The sequence below is a fragment of the Amblyomma americanum genome, chromosome 11 (genome assembly GCF_052857255.1).
Source record: "Amblyomma americanum isolate KBUSLIRL-KWMA chromosome 11, ASM5285725v1, whole genome shotgun sequence".
Lineage (NCBI taxonomy): Eukaryota > Metazoa > Arthropoda > Arachnida > Ixodida > Ixodidae > Amblyomma > Amblyomma americanum.
The window spans coordinates 128,241,496-128,258,995 of NC_135507.1; the positions used below are offsets into that span (position 1 = coordinate 128,241,496).

The window sequence follows — 17,500 nt, forward strand, 5'->3', positions numbered from 1 at the left end:
AGGGCATGGCATTGAAGCGGAACTTAATCACGTTAATAAAGTCTCGGCCGCTCAGCAAATGTGTGCCCTCTCTAATCCAGTAAGTAGACCCGGGGGCATTTTCTGCACCCCGAAGGGATGCCCCGTCCGCACTGGCAAGCAGTTCCTTTTTCCAGAATGTCTGGACTGCTCTTCCAGAAGGAAGGACGGTGCCAGTGTACATAGTCATTTTCTGGGCCCTGGTGATTAACTCCCCAAGGTAAGGCATACCGGCCAGCACCCTGCACGACTCGTTAGTGGATTCACCTAACGCGTTTAATCTTTTCAGTCTCAGCCAAGGAGTCGCCGCCCTGAGAGACAGAATCCCGAGCCCACCATCTTTGATGGCTGCATGATAAATCGAGTGCGGCACGTCGTGGGGCAATCTTAGCCATCGTCGAACTGCTGCCCGGGTGGCCTTGTCCAACTTTATCAGCATTTTGGAGGAAGTGGGACCAAGCACCACCCGATGCATTAACCTCGGGAGGAGGTAAGTACGCAACACCACTAGGCGTTGTTGTGGTTTAAGGGGCGCTGCGCTCACCCTATTCAACAAACCTTTCAGCTCAGACATGATGTCTGCTGGTGACATCCCAATGGGCGAAAATGTCAAGCCCAAGTAGCGCCATGTTGTGTCAACCTCCGCTGCAGGTATGTCGTCTCCTCCAATGTTGAAGTGTCTTGAGGTATCGACTTTCGTGATCTTCCTTTTGGCATCAGGAAGGTATGACACTGTTAGGCTCTTTGCGGGGTTGATGGTCAATCCTCTGGGAGCAAGGTAGGCGTACAAGGAATCAAGTTGTTCCTGCAGGCCCTCCGGAGTAGATGCCATTATTATCATGTCGTCAGCGAATGCCATGGCATTTACTGACAATGGGCCACTCTTGAATCCGACCTCCGGAGGGCAAACCGCCAACCAACCATCTAACACCAAGTTAAAGAACATGGGTGATAAAGGGTCACCCTGCCGAACCCCTCTGGTTGGCTTAACATACTGCGAAGACCCCTCAAAGGTCAGGGCTGTTTCGGCGCCTTCGTAGAAGTCACGGACATACCGTAGGAACGGCCCGTCTAATGACTTTCTGTGAAGCCCCTCCAGAATGGCTGCCGTCGTAACTCTGTCAAATGCTTTCGCTATGTCCAGTGTTGCCATATACAGTGGTTTATAGCTGCGCCTCGCCTCATGTATTACACCGGCCAAAAGGTGCACATTTTCAGCACACCCATCAACTGGCATGAAGGCGCGTTGCTTGAGATCCAGCGGGATTGCAGTCATCAATCTCGTCGCCAGCACCTTATGAAATAGGCGAAGCAAAATGGGGGCTACACTTATTGGGCGAAAATCCCCTGGCTCACTCGCATCGGCTTTTTTGGGGATAAAGATGGTTCGAGCCCCTTTCAGGCATACCGGCAGCCTCCCCACCAACATCAACAATGTCAAAACAACCTTAAGCACAGAAACTGGCACGCCACGAATTTCCCGGGCAGAGAAACCATCCGGTCCCGGGGCCGAGTCCAGTCGGGGCAATGCCGCCTTCAGCTCAGTGGTTGTGATGGGTTGAAAAATCGAAACTTCAACCCCATCCTTCCTTACTGGTTCGAGTTGGGAGGCCGGTGGCTCGGACTCCATGACTCTCTTCCACGTACGCAGAAAGTCCGGTACGTCCTTTACAACCGACTGCTTCGGGCCATCGAGGATTTCCCTGGCACATCTGGATTGGCATTTCTTGAACAGCTCCTGAGTCTTCGCGTATTCCCCTTGGCGTCTCTTCCTTCTGCTCATGCTCTTCCTTTGTCGTCGGGGCTGGCTTCCCGTTCCAACTGGTGGTCCATCCCGGAAGAAGTACTCCCGGACATAGTTGTTCAACGGTAAGAGCACATTTTCATTATCTAGAAACAACTTTGCGATTGTCCAGAGAGTGTCTGCCCCAAAGGTCCTCGGACACGGCTTATTTACTAGTGCCCGTAATGCTTCTATGTTCAGATCCCGGTCGGACTGAGAAGGTACAAAATCATCTGTAGAAGTTTGTGTTGTGTTCATTGTGTCGGTCTCTCCGGCCGGCTCGGCTATCGGATCTAGATCTCTGGTCAGGAGCTCTTTCACTAAAGTCTTATATGCATCCTGGCGCCTGTGTGATTTCAGGCTGTCAAATGTACGGCTCCTGAACATGTCATGTAATCTTTCGTTCATGTTGTACACGTACACACCATCCTGTTTGGCCTGCCTCAGAATTTGAGCTTCCCGGAGCGCAAGGCGGTAGTTTTCCTCTGGTAGCCATCGCGGCTTAGTTTTAGAAACTACAATCTCCGCGTTGTACGCAACAAGGTGGTGCCTCTTCCGATGAAGGCTCAAGCCCACTCGACTGGTGAATGTTCTATTGCAGTCAATACAGGTGTTATGCGAAAGCTCGGAGGATGAATCATCCGAGTCTGAGGTGAGCAACTCGGTCCTTAATCTCCCAAGCGGGTCCTGCCTAGCAGTAGACGGGCCGGGACAGTTCCTAGCCACATTAGTGGGTTCACTCTCATCTCGTTCAACGTCGCTCATACACGCACTGCGCCTAGCGCAAGATGCATCATGTTCATCGCTAAGCCTACGCTTCCCGCGCCTAGCGCCGGAAGCATCTAATGAAACGACGTTTCGATCAAGTTCCGTAGTCACCCCATCGCCAACACTACATACACCTTCTCGTTCAATGTCCGTCTCATCACTCGAACTAATATTCACCCTACGCCCCATTCTGGGCCGCGTAACCACTACGTCACTGTCGCATGAGTGAAACTCAGAATCCGACAAGAGAGTCATAGTTACTCTCGCCGTTTACCCGCGCTTTTTTGAATTTCTTCACGTTGACATTCAGAGCACTGGGCAGAAATCACATTGCGTCAGCACCAATGCTGGCCCTCGCAATGCTTTGTTTTAATTAGACAGTCGGATTCCCCCGGTCCGTGCCAGTTCTGAGTTGGCTGTTTTCTGCCGGCCGAAGCAAGAACCTCGGGCACGAAGCCCCCGGAACAAGCACAGCTGTGGCTTTCCACAGGAAGGTCCCGACGCTGGTCCGGGCTCGGCCGCACCGCTTTTGACGGCGGCGAGCCTCGCCCAGTCCCGGTGCAGTGCCATTCCTGCTTCTGGACCCCAGCCCGACCGGCTCAGCCCTCAGAGCCAATCCTTTTCCCAAGGTTACGGATCCGTTTTGCCGACTTCCCTTACCTACATTGGTCTAGAGACTAGAGGCTGTTCACCTTGGAGACCTGCTGCGGATATGGGTACGGTCCGGCACGAAAATCACACTCCCTCACTCGGATTTTCAAGGGCCGACAGGAGCGCACCGGACAGCGCAAGAGCCGCACTGCTCTACGGAGCCACCGTCCCTATCTCGGGGTGAACCCATTCCAGGGACTCGATCTCCTTACAGAGAAAAGAAAACTCTTCCCGGGGCTCCCATCGGCGTCTCCGAGCTGGTTTGCGTTGCCGCACTGGGCCCCGAAGGACCGATCTCCGTAGCCGGGTTCGGGACTGTTAACCCGATTCCCTTTCGGTTGCAGCGGGGCGTCTCCGATTCGACAGACAGAGCTGCACAAACGCGCCCGCTTCTGAAAGGATTTCTCCTTTCCCTAAGGACCGACTGACCCATGTTCAACTGCTGTTCACATGGAACCCTTCTCCACTTCAGTCCTCAAGGTTCTCACTTGAGTATTTGCTACTACCACCAAGATCTGCACCAGCGGCGGCTCCAGGCGGGCTCGCGCCCGACACCTTCAACGCCCACCGCTGCGGCCCTCCTACTCGTCGCGGCTTAGCACCCCCACTGTTCGTGCTACTCTGCCAGCGACGGCCGGGGATAGGCGCGACGCTAGAGCGCCATCCATTTTCGGGGCTAGTTGCTTCGGCAGGTGAGTTGTTACACACTCCTTAGCGGATTCCGACTTCCATGGCCACCGTCCTGCTGTCTTAAGCAACCAACACCCTTCATGGGTTCTCATGAGCGTCCCGACTCGGGCGCCTTACCCCGGCGTTTGGTTCATCCCACAGCGCCAGTTCTGCTTACCAAAAGTGGCCCACTTGGCACTCTCATCGCAGCGGGAGGCCTCAACCCAGAAGGCCTCCCGTACACCCATTGAAAGTTTGAGAATAGGTTGAGGACGTTTCGACCCCAATGCCTCTAATCATTCGCTTTACCAGGTGTGACTGCTCTCCCATCGAGCGCCAGCTATCCTGAGGGAAACTTCGGAGGGAACCAGCTACTAGATGGTTCGATTGGTCTTTCGCCCCTATACCCGGATCGGACGATCGATTTGCACGTCAGAATCGCTTCGGACCTCCACCAGAGTTTCCTCTGGCCTCGTCCTGCCCGGGCATAGTTCACCATCTTTCGGGTGCCAACGTGTGCGCTCTCGCTCCGCCCCGGCGACAAGTGAGCGCCTGGGACGGGCCGTTGCTGCGCCCGAACCCCTGTGCGGTCCGGGATCGCAACGCGGCCCGCGAAGGGCCTTCACGTTTCATTGCGCCATTGGGTTTCGAGAGACCCATTGACTCGCGCACATGTTAGACTCCTTGGTCCGTGTTTCAAGACGGGTCGGGTGGGTTACCGACCTACTCGCCGCAAACCACGATAGCGCCTCCGCGGGAGAACTCCCCGCTCGCCCGGCTTCTCGCCGCCAGCCCGCCGCCACGGGACCAACCCGGACAACGAGAGGCGACAAGCTTGCCCAGCGGGTCCTCCACTCCGATTCCAGAGGGCGTCATCGTTCGGGCCTCCCGACAGCCGGGAGAAGCCCATGGGGCCTGGACGGGGTGACGAACTCTTCGTGCACGGCAAGGTATAACTCCCGCGAACCGTCCCCGAGGGGACGAGCAGGGCACCTCCAGAGCCGGACTCAAAGTCGTACTTTTCCCATTGACCCGCGTCCGTCGCGGCGTTCTACCGGCGGTGGAAAGTGCGCACCCCGGAGACCGCGTCCGCGCACTGGCAGCCGGAACAGCCCCCCGAGAGGAGCCGTTTACCCGACGCCGCCAGCTCGGCAGTCGTCCGGAGACTGAATCCCACCGCTTTCGAGCTTCGAGGGCCCACCCGTTTTACTCTAAGCGGTTTCACGTACTCTTGAACTCTCTCTTCAAAGTTCTTTTCAACTTTCCCTCACGGTACTTGTTGACTATCGGTCTCTCGGTCGTATTTAGCCTTAGATGGAGTTTACCACCCACTTAGGGCTGCACTCTCAAGCAACCCGACTCACGGGAGGCTTCGTCCCGGGCGCGCAACGGCGGAGACGGGCCTGGCACCCACTCTGGGACAAGCCCCTGTCAGGGGGACTTGCACCGTCGCAAACTCCCGGGAACGTTGCCTCCCATACACCACATTTCCCGACCGCCTGCAAGGACGGGGGATTCGGTGCTGGGCTAGGTCCCGTTTCGCTCGCAGCTACTCAGGGAATCCCTGTTGGTTTCTTTTCCTCCGCTTAGTGATATGCTTAAATTCAGCGGGTTGTCTCGCCTGATCTGAGGTCGAACAGATGTGCGCTCTCGCGTTCGATTCCGGCGCGGTCCAGCGCGCGCGCGCGTCCTTCCCCAATCGTCCGGCCGACGCCTTCCGCCCATTCCCCGCTCACAGTCGGCAGCACCCTCGGCGACTGCGAGCGAGACTGGAAGGCGCCGCTGGCCGGCGCTCGGGACCGCGCGCATGCGGTTTGCGCGGATAACGCAGAGAGTTTCGAGCCCCCGACCGCCGCGGCCGAATTTTTCCCTGCCGCACCTCTCTTTCCCTCGAGAGAGCGACCTCGGCCTGGCGTAGGGGCATCGTCAAGTTTTGCGTCGCCCCCGCCCCAACTGGAGTGGCCCAGTTTTTCTCGGGGCAGAGACTGCGAAGCACTTAGACCGACGGCGGACTGCGCTCGCAACGAGATCGCGTCCGTTCGACCCTTACTCGACTTTGCGCCCGTTCGAGGAGGCGGTCCCTTTGCATCGGGTCCGGGGGGACCCCTTCGTCACCGCGCCACGGCGCGCCTCTGCGCTTCGCCCGAAACTGCCGCGCACGAAACGCTTTCGCGCGCCTGTCGCCTCCCCGCACCCCCGCGCGAGATCTCCCTTCTTCTCGCGCGGGCGTGCCCGGACAGGGCGCTCCCGTCTCTGCGTTTCTCGCAGCAGTTCGGCTACACGTACGCGGGCCAGCGGGCAACGCTTTGCCGCCCGTCCACACGGCCTCGTCTCCCGTCGGGACCGCGCTTTCCCTGCAGGTAATCCCTTCCTGCGGCGGTCGCCTTCGGAGGCCAGACGCTCTACGGCTAGCAGCCGCCGTCCCGCGTTACGTCGTCTGCGCAGGGCGACCCGACTCGGCCGCTTGGAGCGCGGCTGAAGGGTTCGACCCACTCTCCTCTTTCGCAAAGTCTTTCGAGGGATCTTCGGCGTTTCGTACAGAGCCGTCCTCTTTGCCGACACGGTCAAAACGAGTCGCCGGCCGCGCCATCCCCGGGCGCCGGCGTCCTCTCTTGATATATGATCCGACCCTCAGACAGACGAACCCAAGGGAAGACCCAAGGGCGCAATGTGCGTTCGAAGAATCAGTGCTCAGTGTGTCCTGCAATTCACACCAAGTCTCGCAGCTGGCTGCGTTCTTCATCGACCCGAGAACCGAGTGATCCACCGCTTAGAGTCGTGCATTTGGTTTGTTCAATTCCGTACAGTACAACCAGGGTTTTAGGCACCGGGCTCCTCCCCTAGCCTCCCCGACTGCAGTTTCGTCCGACAATTCCACGTTCCAGCAGCCGTCCGTTCGGCATGCTTGCGCGGTGCCTCAAAGCCGAGGCGAGCAAGGTCTCTTCGAAGCTTGTGTGCGACAATGGCTTGCGCGTCGCTAGAGACGACGAGGCATTTGGCAACCCTAAGGCAGACGTGCAACGGCGCTCTCAAGTTCCGGTCTTCGCTGGTGCCGTTTTTTTTGCTGTTCACGGTTTGCTGTTCAGCCCGTTTTCTTTAAGCGGTCGCACGGGTCCGACGACCATCGGTTCACCAGGAAGCACACCGGTAACTTCGTCATCAATTGGGCAATAACACAGAGCTTTTGCGCCGTTCCCCGAGCACGTTTGTTCTGCCGTTGTGTTCGCAGCGACGTCACCCCCGGACTCCCAAGCAGCGGTAGCTCTGTGTGGACGGTTCTCTGCCGCCCACCGCTGCGCCCTCTTTGGGGAAGGGGTCATCTTTCGCTCAGAAATGCCCCTCGAGTCCGCCGCCCCAAGGGTGCGCCCTCGTGCTGCGCCCTATCCGACCATTTCGCCACATCATTGCTTCGCTTAAGAGACAGGCACCGCCTAGCCGTGGCTACGCAGCGCGTACTTGGACAGCCGCCAGACGGGCGTTCGTCAGACTACTCCCGCAACAGGAGTCCACCGGCCACAGTGCCATGGACGGCGTTTCGGTATCGCACCGGCAGACTACTCGAAGGCTGGGAAGGACGAAGCAGCAGGAGAACCCCGCTGCCGCAGGTGCGTTCAAAATGCGGGATTACAACCCCTCGTCCCTTTTTTTCCCGGTGCCTCCTTTCGCCCCGCCGGCACGGCTTCAGACATCGCGCCCGCACTGCGAGACCTCTTGCGGCGGCCGTTCCTTATAAGTACTGGGCCGCACGCGTCCCGCCGCGCGCGCGTTGTTGCGAAGAGTTACTTTTCCGGAGCCGGCGAGCCGCGTTTCCTCTCGTACTCCGCAGCAGCCGCCGCCGTTCCCTTGGCGGCGGGCAAGCCTTTCCCTCGGACAGCCTACCGACTCCGTCGCGACTCTCATGAGCCAGCGAGCCGCGTTTCCTCTCGTACTCCGCAGCAGCCGCCGCCGTTCCCTTGGCGGCGGGCCGGCCTTTCCCTCGGCCGGCCTACCGACTCGGTCGCAACTCTAACGAGAGCCAGCGAGCTGCGGTTCCTTTCGTACTTCGCAGCAGCCGCCGCCGTTCCCTTGGCAGCGGGCCGGCCTTTTCCCTCGGCCAGCCTACCGGCTACGTTCGAGTCTCTCCGACAACGAGTGTCGAAGACCGAAAGCCCACCAGATTGGTGCGTTACGCCGTTCGAACCCACGGAAGCAGTCCGTCCGACATTCCCTTGGTGACGGACCTCCGCTGGGCGTAACAATTTTTGCAGAGATGCGGCATCAGAATCTCGCAACTCCGCTGTTGAGGCCTTCCCCCGCTTATAAGCGGGGGCGGCGCCGGGTGTGACAAGCACAATCCGGTAATGATCCTTCCGCAGGTTCACCTACGGAAACCTTGTTACGACTTTTACTTCCTCTAAATGATCAGTTTGGTCATCTTTCCAACAGACCGGCGCAACCGAAAGGCCGCGCCGGACATCGGTCCGAAGACCTCACTAAATCATTCAATCGGTAGTAGCGACGGGCGGTGTGTACAAAGGGCAGGGACGTAATCAACGCGAGCTTATGACTCGCGCTTACTGGGAATTCCTCGTTCAAGGGGAACAATTGCAAGCCCCTATCCCAATCACGAAGGAAGTTCCAAGGGTTACCCAGTCTTTTCAGACAGGGATAAAGACACGCTGCTTCCTTCAGTGTAGCGCGCGTGCGGCCCCGGACATCTAAGGGCATCACAGACCTGTTATTGCTCTGTTTCGTGCGGCTAGGAGCCGCTTGTCCCTCTAAGAAGGTTGTAAGGTGCTGGGAACCCCGCACCTATTTAATAGGCTAGAGTCTCGTTCGTTATCGGAATTAACCAGACAAATCGCTCCACCAACTAAGAACGGCCATGCACCACCATCCACCGAATCAAGAAAGAGCTCTCAATCTGTCAATCCTCCCAGTGTCCGGGCCGGGTAAGTTTTCCGTGTTGAGTCAAATTAAGCCGCAGGCTCCACTCCTGGTGGTGCCCTTCCGTCAATTCCTTTAAGTTTCAGCTTTGCAACCATACTTCCCCCGGAACCCAAATACTTTGGTTTCCGGAAGCTGCCCGCCGAGTCATTTGAGTAACTCAGGCGGATCGCTGGTTGGCATCGTTTATGGTCAGAACTAGGGCGGTATCTGATCGCCTTCGAACCTCTGACTTTCGTTCTTGATCAAAGAAAACATTCTTGGCAAATGCTTTCGCAGTAGTTCGTCTTGCGACGGTCCAAGAATTTCACCTCTAGCGCCGCAATACGAATGCCCCCGTCTGTCCCTCTTAATCATTACCCCGTATTCCAAAAACCAACAGAACAGAAACGGGGTCTTGTTCTATTATTCCATGCAAGTTTATTCAGGCGACTCGCCTGCGTTGAGCACTCTAATTTTTTCAAAGTAAAAGCGCAGGCCTCCTCGAGACGCACCAATGAAGGGCACCAAGAGAGGACCGGCATGATGTTCAGTCCGAGCCGTCGCATCGGGTAGATGCACTACTCGTCTGGAACTGAGATCCAACTACGAGCTTTTTAACCGCAGCAGCTTTAGTATACGCTATTGGAGCTGGAATTACCGCGGCTGCTGGCACCAGACTTCCCCTCCAATTGATCCTCGTTAAAGGATTTAGAGTGTACTCATTTCAATTACGGGGCCTCAAAAGAGTCCCGTATTGTTATTTTTCGTCACTACCTCCCCGTGCCGGGAGTGGGTAATTTGCGCGCCTGCTGCCTTCCTTGGATGTGGTAGCCGTTTCTCAGGCTCCCTCTCCGGAATCGAACCCTGATTCTCCGTTACCCGTAACAACCATGGTAGGCAAGTAACCTACCATCGAAAGTTGATAAGGCAGACACTTGAAAGAAACGTCGCCGGCTCATGGCCATGCGATCAGCACAAAGTTATCCAGAGTCACCACAGAGTACGGGCAGAACCCGATGGGTCTTGGTCTAATAAAAGCGCCTGTCAGCCACAGGCCTTCAGGCTCAATGCATGTATTAGCTCTAGAATTGTCACAGTTGTCCAAGTAGAAAGAAACGATCTAAGGAACCATAACTGATTTAATGAGCCATTCGCGGTTTCGCTTATTTCGGCATGTACTTAGACATGCATGGCTTAATCTTTGAGACAAGCATATGATTACTGGCAGGATCAACCAGGTAGATGCATAGGCAAACCCTTGTCGCTCCTCAAGGGAGCCCTGTCGCGGCCGATCGGGGCCCCTCTCACCCCTCGGCGCGCGACGCGCATCTTTTTCGCGGCAGCTCTCGCTGCCCGTGCATCGTTCGAGCTCGCTGCGGCATCCGACCCGAAGGCCCGGTTATCACCGCGCGGCAAGAGAGCACGCGCCCTTAGGCAAAGCATTTGTAACGCGCCCACCAGTGCGCACGCGGCCGCTAGGGCCGCGGCGTTCAGGCACTGGACGGCGCTTGCTGCGTAGCCGAGACGGCCTAGCCGCCAGACGACGGGACACGCCCGCGTCTTCGGCGCAGTCGCACGGAATCGAGTCCGGGTAGCACGGAACACACTTCGTAACACGTGGGAACAGCGTCGTCCGACAACCAGCCCCTATCGCAGACGCGGATGAGGCTGCAGACGAATGCCGTGGGGTCCACGGACGGGGACACGCTGGGCACGAGGCCGCATATCAAGACCCGTACGGCGCGCGCGCGCTCGGGCGCACGCCACCGACAGTGCCACAAGGACCCCCATATAGTAGCAGCGATAAGTACCCAGACCTCCGTGGGTTGGTAAGTGGCCGTACTCGTGCCGATCTCGCCGTAAATTTGGCGCAAATCGTGCGCGCCCATCGGGCGGCATCGCGGCGCGCGCGTTTCGCGGCGCCCCGCGCGAGCCGAACTCGTGGACTTTGCCGTGGCGCTTGGCGCCGTGCTCGAGGCGCCTTCGCCGCAAGAGCCGCGCAAATCGTGCGGCACCCATCGGCGGCATCGCGGCGCGCGCGTTTCGCGGCGCCCCGCGCGAACCGAACTCGTGGACTTTGCCGTGGCGCTATCGGCCCCTCTGTCGGTACCGCGGTTCCGCCGCGGGACCTGGCCAAATCGCGGGCGCGGCAGCGCAGGCCGGCATCGCGGCGCACCACACGAGCCGTACTCGTGGCGCTTTCGGATCAAGTGTCGCACAAATCGTGCAAATGCCATGGGCCGAGGTCGCCAAATGCACAAATGCGCCTCCGGGGCGTCGAGAGCCGCGTTTCGGACTTCGCCGACGAAGCGCGCACTCTACGCCTCCGCGTGTGCCGCGGCGGTATGCCCCCCTTATATATGCAGCGATAAGTACCCAGACCTCCGTGGGTTGGTAAGTGGCCGTACTCGTGCCGATCTCGCCGTAAATTTGGCGCAAATCGTGCGCGCCCATCGGGCGGCATCGCGGCGCGCGCGTTTCGCGGCGCCCCGCGCGAGCCGAACTCGTGGACTTTGCCGTGGCGCTTGGCGCCGTGCTCGAGGCGCCTTCGCCGCAAGAGCCGCGCAAATCGTGCGGCACCCATCGGCGGCATCGCGGCGCGCGCGTTTCGCGGCGCCCCGCGCGAGCCGAACTCGTGGACTTTGCCGTGGCGCTTGGCGCCGTGCTCGAGGCGCCTTCGCCGCAAGAGCCGCGCAAATCGTGCGGCACCCATCGGCGGCATCGCGGCGCGCGCGTTTCGCGGCGCCCCGCGCGAGCCGAACTCGTGGACTTTGCCGTGGCGCTATCGGCCCCTCTGTCGGTACCGCGGTTCCGCCGCGGGACCTGGCCAAATCGCGGGCGCGGCAGCGCGGCCGGCATCGCGGCGCACCACACGAGCCGTACTCGTGGACTTTGCCGCCGCGCTAAACGCCGTACTCGAGGCGCTTTCAGATCAAGTGTCGCACAAATCGTGCGCGAACTCGTGCAAATGCCATGGGCCGAGGTCGCCAAATGCACAAATGCGCCTCCGGGGCGGCGAGAGGCGCGTTTCGGACTTCGCCGACGATGCGCGCACTCTACGCCTCCGCGTCTGCCGCGGCGGTATGCCCCCCTTATATATGCAGCGATAAGTACCCAGACCTCCGCGGGTCGGCCGGGGCGGCCTCTCTTGAACTGCTATAACTCCGCCGGGCGACGCACTAGAGTGGCGCAAAAGGTATCAAATTCTTCGTCTTTCAGAGGGCTATACGCTGATGTAAAAACTGAACGGCCCGACTTAACGGGACCAGCGCGAAGTTTGTAAATGTCGTTGGACCGTGCCCGAGCCAGACAGCCTAAACGCCCGTATCTTGGGATAGATAAAAAGCACAGAGGCGAAGAGGGTGGCAAAAGCTTCGCGCTTTCCAGCCCAATACGCCGATGCAAAATTCGCACGCCTCCGATGCCTGGTACGGCCGCAAAAAATTCTCAAACGTTACCGGGGCGAGGAGTCCTTTGTGCAGGGGCGAGCGCTTATCGCTTGTATCTTTCGATGGGGCAAGAAGAGAGAGGCGAATGTGGCACCAAACGATTTGCCGCTCCGAGACCTATCCTGCGATGGAAAAGTCGTGCGCCTCCGATTTGCGGGAGAGCGGCAAAAACTTGAAAACTCTATCGCGTCCGCCCCAGGCGAGACCGCCTGAACGCCTCTATCTTCGGCTAGTGAAGAAGCAGGCGGACGAGTTTGAGTTTGAATTTATTTCCACAAACAAGGAGATACAATTGTTGTGAGAGATACAAGGGGAAAAAGCTTCTCAGGGTCAGCTTGACCGACCACAGTGCCGTTACAGAGGCTGCAGCAGGGCGGAAGTGAAGGCTTATAAATGAACCAGGGGTTAATACAAATTCAAAACAAGAAACCCAAAAAGATACAATTGCAACAGTAAAAGAAAAAGAAAACGCCGTACACCGCTTATTACAGAAAGACATAGAGGCGCACAAAAATATCTCAGGCAGGTTTCTCAAAAAACAAAACAAAAACAAGTGAGCACGTCGATGTCACATCGAGTAATGTCATTTAGTGACTTCGGCAACCTGTAGCTTAACATTTGTTGACCACAATTAGTTCGCTTGCGAGAAACACACCAAGTCTCCGGATGCTGGAGTAGTGTAGGGGGCAACGCGTATTTTTTTAGATTTTCTTTTTTTTATTCACGAAAGTCCGACAACACAGTGCCTTGGTGCAGAGGGCAGACGAACGGCGAAAATCAATCCGCCTGACTGGGCCCTATGCACCACTCGAACGCAACAGCAAGGAGCACTTATATAGACACGCAGATACACGTTATAATGACCACAATAATTGTAGAGCACAACTTTCAAGTATAAACGTTCATTCCATTCTTATTACTCAGAAAACGCGTCTAAAAAATCGCAGAAAAGGACAGTGCAAGAGAAGACAAATAAAACATAACTATAGAAACTGAATGCGCGCCTAGAAAAAAAAAACCAAAAAAAATATCAGAACAGACCAATGTGGAAGACTGGGCGAGTTGGTGGGTAGTCATTCTAGAAAAAAACAGCGCACACAGGACAGGGACCAAGGGAAGAACCGACGACACGAGCGCTGACTTACAACTGATTTTGATTAAGCGGAAAGTGAACACTATATTTAGGAAGGAAGTAGCAGGTACAATCAGAGGCAGTCAACGTCAAAGAGGTGTAAATGGCCGATAAAATCGATAAAACCGTAAGGGGTGAAGATAAAACAAGATAAAACTCAACAGATGACAAGCCATGGTGTAAAGAACGCTAAGACACGTGAGTAACACGTACAATGCCATGAATAACAAAAAACCGAATACAATCAACAGGTGGAAGGCATCTGAACGTGTGAACAAAAGCAGTGTGAACAAAATTTAACAACTGACATGCGCTTGAAACGGATAACCAGGCACATAACTCACACATTCATCGGTTTTCTTTTTTCTTTTCTTGAGAGGTACGCCACTTCTTTTTCTGATAAAACTACAGATGGCGCGCTGACGCAGTTGTATTTATTGGATTTTATGTTGAAGGCTTCCCTACTTATTTGATCCGAGTGGCTTCCTATGATTTTACAGTTTTCAAATTCAGGATGACAAGCACTGCAAATGTCTGTACAAGGCTTTCTCGAGTTACTTTCAAGGTACCTGTCCTCAACCTACTGTGCATGGAACGAGCACATTTACCTGCAAAAATCTGGAATACCCATAGGATCATGTTTAGCACCCATACTCAGTGACATTTTTCTGGCGTCTACAGACAGGACCTTGGCTTCCATCCTTCCCAGCTCATCTGTTATAAGGACGTTTCGGTATGTCGATGATTATCTCGTGGTCATAAATAGCCACAAGCAGGCGTTCCACTCAGACCTTCAGAATATTTTGCATACTTTCACTTCGACCATGTTCCCTCTAATCGTAACTCACGAGGTGCCAGTAGACAGCACTATCAGATTTCTTGACATCAAGCTGGAATTCCAGGTCCATCACATTAGTTGGAACTATGAACCACGTAATAAGAAACCGGCGATTCATTACCATTCAGCACATTCGAAATTAGTGAAGAGAGCAATCGCGAGTCTTTGCATGTCTAACGCGCTCAAGAGATCATGTCCTCACAGCATGCTTTCCAGCTTTGACACACAACGCAAATAGGTTATTAGGGGCAGGCTATCCCAATCACCTGTTCATCTCCGTCGCCCAGAAGCTTCAAAAGCGGGTGAAAGGAAAAGAAAGGATAAATGAAGGAGGTAGAGACAAAGAAAAAAAGAAACAAAAAGTCGCAGTGATCCCTTATCTCCACGCTCTGTCCCATAATCTGAAAGAAGTCATGAATAAAGCAAAGGTGAAGGTGGTGTTTTCAGCTCCGGAAAAGCTTGCAAATATCTGCAACCGCGTTAACCCTCCTTCCAAGACAGCAAGAACATGCAGCAAAAAACATCGTAAACAATTCGTACCGTGTCAGAAGGAAGTAATTTATTCAATACCTTTAACTTGCGGAGACAAATATATTGGTCAGACGGGCAGATGTAGTAATGACCGATTGCGGGAACGTAATAAAGATGTGGAAAAGGGGGTAAAAGGACACATAGCAGCCCGCATAGGAATTTGCAGTGCTTGTCATCCTGAATTTGAAAACTGCAAAATCATAGGAAGCCACTCGGATCAAATAAGTAGGGAAGCCTTCAACATAAAATCCAATAAATACAACTGCGTCAGTGCGCCATCTGTAGTCTTATCAGAAAAAGAAGTGGCGTACCTCTCAAGAAAAGAAAAAAAGAAAACGGATGAATGTGTGAGTTATGTGCCTGGTTATCCGTTTCAAGCGCATGTCAGTTGTTAAACTTTGTTCACACTGCTTAAATCCTTGTCACCTTCACATGCCTTCCACCTGTTGATTGTATTCGAATTTTTTTTTGTTATTCAAGGCACTGTACGTGTTATTCACGTGTCTTAGCGTTTTTATGGTTCTTTACACCATGGCTTGTCATCTGTTGAGTTTTATCTTGTTTTATCTTCACCCCTTACGGTTTTATCGATTTTATCGGCCATTTACACCGCTTTGACGTTGACTGCCTCTGATTGTATCTGCTACTTCCTTCCTATATATAGTGTTCACTTTCCGCTTAATAAAATCAGTTGTAAGTCAGCGCTCGCGTCGTCGGTTCTTCCCTTGGTCCCTGTCCTGTGTGCGCTGTTTTTTTCTAGAATCAGAACAGAGCATTGCAAGAGCCGACACAGATGCAACGTATGTGTAGAAACTAACTGTGTACCTACCAAGAAAATTAAAACAAATGTGCTAAAGTTATAAGCAGGAAAAATAAAATAAAAAACTACAGTGCATTTCCCAGGAAGTGACTTTTCGCTCGCTTACGAAAAGCAGACAGGGAAAGATGAATTAAATCGGGATGGGTTCCAGTTCAAATGCTGCGTAGCAGAGTTGGTTCTGTTTCTTGGTTTCTGTATATTTGTGCGTCTAAACCCATATCGTAGGTGAATTTGGAAAAAAAAACAACAAAAAACATTGTTGTCGATTGGCTACGAGTTCCAGGAATGCCGCCCGACACTGTCGCTGGCAGTGTAACGTTTGTATAGGTAGTACTCGCTGAAGTAGGAATATGTGGAGTCATATCTTGAAAAATTTTCAACAAAGCGAATAGATCTCTTTTGCAATAAAAAGGGCATTTCAAGATTACATTTCCCAGTGACTGCCCAGATAAGCGAACAATAGCGAAACCTGGAATGAACTGCACTGAAATAAAGCTGGCGCAAAAAATGTCCGTTGGTCAGCGACATCAAACTTTCCAAATGTTGAAAAGTGTTTGTTCGTTACATTGGCGAGAGCTTCGCCTCTTAGTACCCCCCGCCCCAGTTTAGATATCATCAACCGGGATTTCTGTTTGCGGTATTTTGTAGAGTTTCCTCTACAGTACGCCAGGTCTTTTGCGGATCGCAGTGAATTCGTTAGAACCTTCCACTGCAGTGATGAATTCGAGATTTATATACGTCCGAACCTAATTTATTCCTATCTTATTTATGCTGTTCTAGAATTGACAGCTCTCTCGTTTATTTTTTTTTTTTAAATATGCCAAACAGGTGATTTCGGCCTCTTATGCGCTTTACTAAAGCAGAAGTTTTTCGCAAGTTTTTGGCGCTTTTTTGCCCTTGGTTAACATTGCTACAGTAAAAGCGCAGCTCTATTATTTTTTGCGACTATTGTGTACTACATTAGGGTCAATTTCGCAAAGACAGTACACATTGGAGACCATGTGTTCATTTTTTTTTTCCTGTGTTACAGGCTGAACCGAGGTGTAGTGATTTGTGCACGCCATCTTGGAATAAAGCAAGAGGTGGTCACTAAAATCACTCAGCAAGACACCTGGGTCCTGTTCGTCGCAATTAGTAAAGCATAAATCAATTAGGGTCTCACCCGACCCCAAGTAGCACGTGTAGGCGCATTAACAATGTTAGAGAAAACATGTAAAGAAATGATGTCGAGAAAGTCACTTGTTGCCGCTGATTGTTCCAACACATGTCATGGTAAAATCGGCCATAATTACAATTGGTTTCTTATCGGTATGCTATCAAGAAAAGAACAAAATTCTTGCAAAGGGGGCCGATAACCAACACCGAACACAGAACCGCTTCTATTGATAAAAATCGCAGACTTGAAAAACTGTGCTTCTATAAAAGAATATTTTTAACCTACAGTGCAACTCCACCGCCTTTATTATTTTTCCTAGACCGCACCTGTATCCTTCGAAGCGGACGATGTCCGCAGTTTGTGCATACCATGTTTCACTGAATGGCAATATGTCAAAACTGCGGTTTGAAGAAGATAAAGAAAAAAGAAATGTTGACCTCCTCATCCTTATTCTTTAGGCTACGCACGTTTGCGGAACAAAAGAAAACTGTGGACCGGGCTTGTGCGGCCGGCCCGTTTTAGAACATCGAAAGAACTAGAATCTCGGTAAACACGGTCTCGCATTACGAATGGCATTCCTCGCACACCAAGCAGTGCAGTCATCCCCATTTTACTCAGGTCATTTTCATCTCGGATGCGGATGGCTCGCGTTCTGGCCTGCAGCCTTTCGCGCAAGGACATGCCCGTTTTCCCGCCACGCGAACGCATAGCCCTTTCCTGTACCGTTTTCACGTGCCAGGAAATCAGACCGGCGCACACGTCTTTCTGCTTGGAAAT

The 17,500-nt window shown here is 53.9% G+C and overlaps 2 non-coding genes and 1 pseudogene across 2 annotated transcripts; all 3 read right to left on the reverse strand.

Moving 5' to 3' along the window:
* LOC144111605 (large subunit ribosomal RNA) overlaps nt 1-5,524 on the reverse strand; it is a 7,539-nt pseudogene extending 2,015 nt beyond the window's left edge.
* Nucleotides 5,525-6,514: 990 nt separating this feature from the next.
* Nucleotides 6,515-6,667, reverse strand: LOC144111601 (5.8S ribosomal RNA). Its single transcript, XR_013310123.1, has one exon. It is a non-coding gene; the product is annotated as a 5.8S ribosomal RNA (ribosomal RNA).
* A 1,560-nt stretch (nt 6,668-8,227) lies between these two features.
* On the reverse strand, nt 8,228-10,038 carry LOC144111577 (small subunit ribosomal RNA). Its single transcript, XR_013310104.1, has one exon. It is a non-coding gene; the product is annotated as a small subunit ribosomal RNA (ribosomal RNA).
* Nucleotides 10,039-17,500: the final 7,462 nt, after the last annotated feature.